Source organism: Siphateles boraxobius, unplaced genomic scaffold (assembly GCF_051911475.1).
Source record: "Siphateles boraxobius isolate OS27281-9 unplaced genomic scaffold, OSU_SipBor_1 130, whole genome shotgun sequence".
Lineage (NCBI taxonomy): Eukaryota > Metazoa > Chordata > Actinopteri > Cypriniformes > Leuciscidae > Siphateles > Siphateles boraxobius.
This window is the reverse complement of record NW_027508734.1, coordinates 10,479,655-10,489,190: the sequence shown is the minus strand read 5'-3', so window position 1 is coordinate 10,489,190 and position 9,536 is coordinate 10,479,655. Positions and strand designations below refer to the sequence as shown.

The window sequence follows — 9,536 nt, the reverse complement described above, 5'->3', positions numbered from 1 at the left end:
CCGGTGCGGGCGTGACAGCACGGCAGCGCGAGCAGTTCTCTTTCTCTCTCTTTCTTTTTTTTTATTTTAAAAACTGAGCAAAGAAAAAGAGCTGTTTTAACAGCTGGTGAGGTGCGCTTCAGAGCGCTTAAAAGCTGTTATAACAGCTGGTAAGGTGCGCCTGGCAAGCGCTCAAAAGCTGTTGTAACAGCTGGTAAGACCTCCAGCGAGAGAGATCCAGCGCACAGACGGGTGCACATTCCCGTCTGTGATCGCTGTGGCTGTTCCCCTGCGTGCTTCAGCACCAGTGAGAGTAGTCCCTAAAAGAGCTCACACAGATAGTTCGCGTCTTTTTCAAGATGACGTTCTATCTGTGTGTTTCTGGATGCGGTCGTTACCTGGGGTCGCGGGATGGTCACGATCGCTGCCTCGTGTGTCTGGGCCTCGAACACGCACAGGCAGCGTTCGTGGATGAGTCATGTACCCATTGTGGGAAGATGACCATCTCGGAGCTGAGGTCGAGACTCACGTTCCTGCAAAGGGGCGGAGTCCCCGTGCCTGCACCTCGTTCCAACCCCCCTTCGCGGGTTGCTTCGGGCAGTGACACGGGTGACCTGAGGATTACAGTGAGCGCGCTTCCTTCGGGGAACCAACCCCCTAGGAACCCTCACTCCTCTCATGCTCCGCAACCAGTTGAGCTGCCAACGGAACGTTCTGGACCGTCCTCGAGATGTGTACCGGTCGTTTCGTTCGGCGCTCCCTGCGACGACCAGATGTCGATCGCTGCATCGGAGGGTGGGTCAGACCTCTCTGCGGACGACGGCTCGGAGCCGCTGCCTCCTTCAGGTGTGTCAGCGGTGCCCGAGTCGGACCCGGAGATGATGGCCATGCTTTCCCGGGCCGCCAACAGGATCGGGCTCGTGTGGAACCCTCCACCGTGTCCCGAGCCCTCGAGGTTGGACGATTGGTATCTCGGGGTGGCGCGCGCTGGTTCTCAGCAACCCACCCCAGTGCCTTTCTTCCCGGAAGTGCATGAGGAGCTCACAGGGACGTGGACGGCCCCTTTTACTGCCCGAAACCGTCTCGGTGGCTCCTCCTCCCTCACCACCCTTGATGGCGGGGCAGCTAAGGGATACGCGCGTATCCCGCCAGTGGAACGGGCCGTTGCTATGCAACTGTGCCCTAACTCCACTTGGCGTGGAGAACCGTGTCTTCCTTCCCGGGCCTGTAAGTACTCGTCGGACCTGACCGGCAAGGCTTACAAGGCCTGTGGGGAAGCTGCCTCTGCCATGCACGCTATGGCGTTGTTGCAGGTTCATCAGGCCAAGGCACTGAAGGACCTGCACGAGGGTGGTCATGATCCACAAGTTCTCCAAGAACTTCGTGCCGCAACTGACCTCGCGCTTCGTGCGACGAAGGTCACTGCGCGGTCAGTGGGTCGTGCGATGTCCACACTAGTGGTCCAGGAACGCCACCTCTGGCTGTGTCTGGCTGACATGCGGGAGACCGACAAGATCAGGTTCCTTAACTCCCCCGTGTCCCAGACCGGCCTCTTCGGCGACGCGGTCGAGAACTTCGCCCAGCAGTTCTCGGCTGTACAGAAGCAGACTGAGGCCATTAAACATATCCTGCCGCGGCGGTCAGCTGCTGCCTCCACCCCACCGCCCGCGGCTCCTCGGTCTGCTCGTCGCCGTGGGCGTCCGCCTGCGTCTGCCCCTGCTCCCGCGCCGCAGCAGCAGCCTCCATCCAAGCGGCACCGTGGAGCCAGTCGCAGGCAGGGCGCCCCGCCCGTCCAGGCCCCCGCCAAGAGGGGCGGCAAAGCCAAAGGTAAGCGGCCCTAGGATGGGCGACCCAGAGGTGGAAGGGACTGCTCTCCAGGAGACGATGACTGCATCGCTCCCTCCCCCGGAAGAGGGCCGGGTGGAAAATCCTTTGTTCCGTTTTGTTTGTGTTCCGCCGCTGGCCTTAAAACCAGCGGTACCCAAATTTTCAATAAAAGAGCAGTTTCTATCATCTCTGGGTCCGAAGAGGGCCCGGAGAGTAGTGGGGGGTCAGAATCCTCACCACTCTCATCCGCCTCTTCTATCGCCAGCCGGCAGCTGCGTACGGTCCGAGAACGCCATCGAGCCGCCTCCCGCACCTCCTGCCCCGTGGAACCAGGTAAGTGCTGCACAGCACACTCAGACCCCGCTACGGGCCGCCTCCCAGAGAGAGCCTCCCGAGCTGCGTCCCTGTGTTCCACCTCGCTGCCCCACTCCGGGTACGCCTTCGGTCCCTTTGGTCCCGCTTGTACGGTCTCTGCGAGCCTGGTTTGCGCTCCCCAGGCCGTCTCGCTGGCTCATTCGAACCATCAGGCTCGGCTATGCGATTCAGTTCGCCCGGCGTCCCCCCAAGTTTCGGGCCATCCACTCCACTACAGTGAGAGCAGCCGATGCCCATGTCTTGCGTGCGGAGATCGCAGTCCTACTGGCGAAGGATGCGATAGAGCCGGTCCCTCCAGCCGATATGAGGTCAGGGCACTACAGTCCCTACTTCATTGTACCCAAGAAAGGGGGTGGGTTACGACCGATCTTGGATCTGCGAGTTTTGAATCGGAGCCTCCACAAGCTACCGTTCAAAATGCTCACGCAGAGACGCATTTTCGAATGCATCCGTCCCCAAGATTGGTTTGCAGCGATCGACCTGAAGGACGCGTACTTTCATGTCTCGATTCTTCCTCGACACAGGCCATTTCTGCGCTTTGCGTTCGAGGGTCGAGCATATCAGTACAAAGTCCTACCCTTCGGGCTGTCCCTGTCCCCCCGTGTCTTCACGAAAGTCACGGAGGGGGCCCTTGTTCCCATGAGAGAACAGGGCGTTCGCATCCTCAACTATCTCGACGACTGGCTCATACTAGCACACTCTCGAGATCAGCTATGCGAACACAGGGACCTAGTGCTCAGGCACCTCAGCCAGTTGGGTCTTCAGGTCAACTGGGAAAAGAGCAAACTCTCCCCTGTGCAGAGGATCTCTTTTCTCGGTATGGAGTTGGATTCGGTCGCCCAGACAGCGCGCCTCACAGAGCAGCGTGCTCAGTCGGTGCTGAACTGCTTGAACACGTTCAAGGGCAGGACAGCGGTCCCACTGAAACTCTTTCAGAGGCTCCTGGGGCATATGGCAGCAGCATCAGCGGTAACCCCGCTCGGCCTGCTACATATGAGACCGCTTCAGCACTGGCTTCACGGCCGAGTCCCGAGATGGGCGTGGCATCATGGCACTCACCGGGTGGCAATCACACCGGCGTGCCGCCAGACCTTCAGCCCGTGGTCAGACCCCTCGTTCCTGCGGGCAGGAGTCCCCTTGGAACAGGTGTCCAGGCATGCTGTGGTATTCACAGATGCCTCTGCCACCGGCTGGGGTGCCACGTACAACGGGCATGCAGTGTCAGGGGTGTGGACGGACCCTCAACTGCATTGGCACATCAACTGCCTCGAGTTGCTAGCAGTACATCTCGCCCTGACCCGCTTGAAAAGACGGCTACAGGGCAGGGACGTGCTGGTCCGTACGGACAACACTGCGACCGTTGCGTACATCAACCGACAAGGTGGTCTACGCTCCCGTCGCATGTCGCAACTCGCCCGCCATCTCCTCCTCTGGAGTCAGAAGCATCTGAGGTCGCTTCGAGCCATGTATGTCCCCGGCTTGCTCAACCGTGTGGCCGACGAGCTATCACGAGCTGTGCTCCCGGGAGAATGGCGACTCCACCCCCAGGCGGTTCAGCTGATCTGGAGAGAGTTCGGGGAGGCTCAGGTAGACCTGTTTGCCTCCTCAGAGACCTCCCACTGCCAGCTGTTTTACTCCCTGACCGAGGGAACACTCGGCACGGACGCACTGGCACACAGCTGGCCCCGGGGCCTTCGCAAATATGCGTTTCCCCCAGTGAGCCTACTTGCGCAGACACTGTGCAAAGTCAGGGAGGACGAGGAGCAGGTCCTTCTGGTGGCTCCCTATTGGCCCACCCGGACTTGGTTCCCAGAACTCATGCTCCTTGTGACAGTCCCTCCCTGGCCCATTCCTCTGAGGAAGGACCTTCTGACTCAGAGACGGGGCACCCTATGGCACCCGCGTCCAGACCTCTGGAAACTCCATGTCTGGTCCCTGGACGGGACGCGGAGGGTTTAGGTGACTTACCCCCTGAGGTACTTAACACCATCACTTCAGCACGGGCGCCGTCCACGAGACGTGTTTACGCCCTGAAGTGGAACCTGTTCGTCGAGTGGTGTTCTTCTCGCCGAGAAGACCCCCGAAGATGTCCGATAGGGTCTGTGCTTTCCTTCTTGCAGCAGGGGTTGGAGCGTAGACTGTCTCCCTCCACCCTCAAAGTACATGCTGCCGCTATTTCAGCTTATCACGACCACATAGATGGCAAAGCAGTGGGAAAGCACGACCTGGTCGTCAGGTTTCTTAGGGGGGCGAGACGATTAAATCCTCCTCGACCCCCCTCCATATCCTCTTGGGATCTTTCCCTGGTGCTTCGAGCACTTCAGGATGTTCCCTTTGAGCCTCTGCAGTCAGTAGACTTAAAGCTTCTTTCCATGAAGACTTTGCTGCTGGTTGCACTGGCCTCTGTCAAGAGGGTAGGAGACCTGCACGCTTTTTCGGTCGACGAATCGTGCCTAGAGTTCGGGCCGGGTGACAGCCACGTGGTACTAAGACCCCGGCCTGGCTATGTGCCCAAGGTTCCTACCACTCCCTTCAAAGACCAGGTAGTGAACCTGCAAGCGCTGCCTTTGGAGGAGGCAGACCCAGCCCTGGCTTTGCTCTGTCCCGTTCGCGCTCTGCGTATGTACGTGGACAGAACTCAAAGCGTCAGGACCTCAGACCAGCTCTTTGTCTGTTACGGAGGCCAGCAGAAGGGAAAGGCTGTCTCCAAGCAGAGGATGGCCCACTGGATAGTGGATGCCATCGCCTTGGCTTACCAAGCACAAGGCGTGCCCTGCCCGCTCAGGTTGCATGCACACTCCACGAGAGGCGTTGCATCCTCCTGGGCGCTGGCACGTGGCTCCTCGCTAACAGATATCTGTAGAGCTACGGGCTGGGCGACACCTACACGTTCGCTAGATACTATAGCCTACGTGTAGAGCCGGTGTCCTCCCGTGTTCTCACCCTAGACGGGTAGAAGCACTGAGAGGTCTGGCTCTGTCGGCTTGCTGCACCCTACTGTGCACCCTTATTGCTCCAGAGTAAAACCTGTTGAGTCCTCCAAAACCCCTCGGCCCGGACTTGGCGGAGCGTCCGGCGCCAGGCCCTTATCCGCTGAATCCTTGAGAACCGGATCTGGGCTGGGTTCCATTTGTGTGACCCTACGGGGATCCCATATGTGTATATTCCACGGCTGCTCCTATCGGAAGCCCGTGTCTTTCCCTTGGGCTAAGTCACCCTTTATTTCATATGCAGTACAGCCTTCGGCTAGTCCATATGCATTTCCACATAACTCTTTGAAGAAGTGGCTTCCGCAGCGTTCCTTCCTAAACAGAAAGGGCACGCTTTCCCAGTGTTATCCAATATCTCACTGTATGGGTTATTACGGAACAACAGTGTCAGACTCACTCTGTGTAAGCCTCCGCCTATCGTCCTTCCAGGCAAGAAGGTGTAGAGGCTTGCACGGGGGCGCTGGATGGGGTGCAGCGGCTGTGGCGCTTTGGTAGGGATTCCTATTGGTCAGTCATGACCTACGTTGTAGTGACTGACCGATAGGGAACGTCTCGGTTACATATGGTAACCCTCGTTCCCTGAGGGAGGGAACGGAGACGTAGGTCCCGTCGCCACATCCGCTGCCGCCCGCCGGGGCGGCCAGCTTTCTCAGGCTTGGCTCCTCAGCAAAAAACTAGTGTGCAATCGCACCAGCTGCTCATTTATACCCGCGCTAACGAGGGCGCGCAGCTGATACAAATGATTGCACGCCAATGTGTATTGGCTTGTTTTAGTTTCACTCGAAGTAGATTGGCCTCTCTAGCGAGATTCCTATTGGTCAGTCATGACCTACGTCTCCGTTCCCTCCCTCAGGGAACGAGGGTTACCATATGTAACCGAGACGTTATCCTCAGTGTCAAAAGATGGGTTAAAAAACGCAGAAAATGCGGTATATAAACTTTTGAACTGGTTCATTTGTGTAAATGAGTTATTTTGTCTTGTGGACTGTATGTCAACATCTGTTATGTGAAACGGCTCATTCAGGACCGTACTAAATAAAATAAAAAAAGTATGATCTCTCTTATTTTGATAATATTTTTAAAGGGTCATTCCACCGGTGGAGACATGAAAATGAATTGAAAGTGGGTCATATATGTAAGGAACTCAGCTTTTTGGAAATATTAATAATCAATAATATCTTGTTATTATTAATTATAAATATTTGGGTCAGTTAATTGGATTAACTTGATGTGGCTGAATTAATATTACAATCAATTAATCAGTTCTTCCAACGAACTCTTTTGATTATTAATTTATTCTAATAAAGGGTATCTTCCATGGCCACCGAAGAATAATTATTTCTTCGCCTGTACAGTACTTTGAGCCAGTAGCAAAAACCGTGATCGTAAAGTGACTTGTATTGGAAACAAAACAGAACCAAATACATATTATGTACAAGTTTTATTAACTAAATATAGATATTTATATGAATATAAATAAACTAAACAACATACACACATGAATACATAGATAGGTTAGTGATAGGATGAAATTGGAAACCGGTAGAGGGTCTATGAGAAGAACCATCAGAATTTCATTTTCACATTTCATTGAATTGAATACTTGCATTTGTAATGGGAACAATTCTTGAAGTTGTTGAAAATTGGAGTCGTTGTTGGTTGGAGTCTTTGTTCCTAAACTCTTGAGATTGTCCTTGGTTCTTTGTGAGAGAGTCATCTCTCTCCTGCCTGAGCCCATATCTGGTTGGAATCGAGGCCTGCTGGGCCCTGGGGCCCCCGTGGAGGGGGAAGGGGGTTCCCCAGTAACACCAGAACAGTGTTCCGGCTGGATGAAAGAACTAAGAGAGGGAGGTCACATGTGGACTGTCTCTAATAAGGCCTGGAGAAGATCCTCCCCTAAGGGTTGAACTCGACCAATCAGAAAGGGGACATGTCTGAGAGGGAAAGTGGCTCTTAGTTGATTTACGGATCTTTGTCCCATAATATGATTATACCTTCATTAATGCTAAAATAGCTATAACACATCCACACTGCATTCTAGAAGAAGGTGATGTACATCAAAGTGTGAGTCATTAAATGAGGATTATTTAGGTAGGAGGCATTATACAGGTGAGGTTACATTGATCGTTAGTTGGTTGTATACCAGGATACATACCATAATATATACCTAATAGTACACGAGACAGTAAACCATTTACACTGTTTCTTTCACAGTTTTATGCATGTTCATTTATAGATCAGTTAGTCTATGATTAACGCAGCAAAGTCTGTTTTAAAGAGGGTTTCTGTTTCGTAGTCTCTCTCTTGAGTATGTGGCCACATTCCTCGGAGGTCGTAAAATCTCCTTATCATGCCCTGTAACATGACACTGTTTCTTTCACTTGTGTTTGTTCATTTGGGCTGTGTGAGGAGTTTCATAAACCTTTGTATATAATGAATAAATAGTATGTGTCTGATTGGTCCATACCCTACATATATGTAGTAGAATAGTATCATAAATGTCTAATTTGGGACCTTCTTGGCCGATAAAAGGCAGAAAATGACTTTTTAGTGGTTGTGGATTGTAGACAACAATCCCCATAGTGCATTGCAATGCTCAGCTCCGCAGACCACTCCCACTACAGTAGCTAGCTTAACTGCAAGATATTTGTGCAATGAACCTGCCACGTTAGCGTGTTAACAAAATGAAAATAAACTTACTTTACAGAAAGACGACCATTTGACCCTGTAGGCTTTGGCTGACGTTGCCAGTTGACCTTAGTTATTCTAAAGTAGGTCTCCAGGACGCCGCTATACATATGGGGTGCGAAACTCGGCTGAGCAACAACACACACGTCCGTGTCATCCTCCTATTCCGTAGCACCGCTGGACTTCTCGACAGCAGACAGACTCTTGTTCTGTGTCCATTGGCGCACAGTGAGAGCACAGGCACCACCAATCTGCCCCAGCTCGAGCCATTGCGGGCTCCTCGTCCGCGGCAGGCAGATCGTCTGCATCGGCTGTGGTGGCAGCAGCTTCAGCCGCCTCCGGTTCCTCCATAGCCCTCAGCTGCTCGTTGCTATACTGTGGCTCATAAAGGTAGCCACGAACATCCGTTTCTACCATAACTTCGTCAAAATCCAGATCCTCCATAATGCATCCGCCTGTGTATTCAGTACCTTTGCCATATTTTCAAAAAGTTTCTCCCGGTGAAATCAAACACACTGGCACTGATCTGATAGGTCTGTTAGCACATTAGGTCCAACCCCCTATGGGCGGGTTTGAAAGGGTGGGAACTAGTGCTTGTAGTCTTCACAGAAATCCCCCCCTTTTACACTTCCTCCTACAATGACGTAAAATGATGATTTTTGCGTCATTGTAGGAGGAAGTGAAAAAGGTAAATAGAGGATTTCTCTCGTCTCAGGGGAAAATGAAAGAGTGTTGCACGACCATTCAATAGTATGACTGGATTTCTAACAATGGAAATCTTAATGCAAATGCGTGGAGTGACCCTTTAAGATCTTGCATATCCTCAAAGGGTATGTAAACTCACTCTCAATAACTTAAGTCAAATTTTGTTTGATAAAACAAACTCAGACAGGCTTTCATAACATTTTGAATCCTTTAATCCTCTAAAGACTATTTCATTATCATTATACATTTAAACATATTTGTAAAAATTCACACGAATATTATTAAAGCAATATGTCAGCAGCAGAAATATTTTAATTAAAAAGAATACTCATCAAAATCATTGCTATATAAACTATTAATGCAAATAATAATAATAATATGTGCATAATAAGTATGATCTGTGAATCAACAGTCTCTTCTTGTCAGGAGTTCATTTGAGCTCATTGGTCTTTTAGAAAACCTTAAAGCTTCATGATGGGGTTTCAAAATACAGCTCTGGAGCCGTTTTCTGATCTCTCCTAACATTGTTCACACATTGCTATGAGTGTAAATGATTCCTGGTTGAGAATATCTTGATGAATGTCTGATCCAGTAGACGCTGTATTGTCTGGCACAGATCTCACCAAGACAGTATAGAGTCCAAAACCTCTTTAAATACTGTGAAGAACAGGAATATTGATTCATGCCAGTGAGTCAATTCTTTTGAATCTATTAACCAAAAAAGATCCGTTCAGATTCGCACTATAGTTAGTATTGCTTTACAGACAGGATAAAGGAATCAAAGTGCATGACATCTTTGTCACAACGCTAGGGAAAACACCATCACAATAATAATAAAAAAATCATCATATTAAATAATTTGATCCTCTGTTTTATCAAATAGCTACCAAGAAAGAAAGCTGTTGTCTTCTAGTTATTCATGCTGGCAAGAAATCACAACTAAACTTAAACTTATGTGGCTCTTCCAATAAA

At 51.3% G+C, this 9,536-nt stretch overlaps 1 long non-coding RNA gene across 1 annotated transcript in view; it reads right to left on the bottom strand.

Annotated features, from left to right (window-relative positions):
* Positions 1 to 9,103: 9,103 nt before the first annotated feature.
* Positions 9,104 to 9,536, bottom strand: part of LOC143737118 (uncharacterized) — a 131,030-nt gene continuing 130,597 nt past the window's right edge. Inside the window, exon 3 of the long non-coding RNA XR_013203620.1 lies at positions 9,104 to 9,210. This is a non-coding gene — a long non-coding RNA (uncharacterized LOC143737118). The remainder of the gene's footprint in view (positions 9,211 to 9,536) is intronic.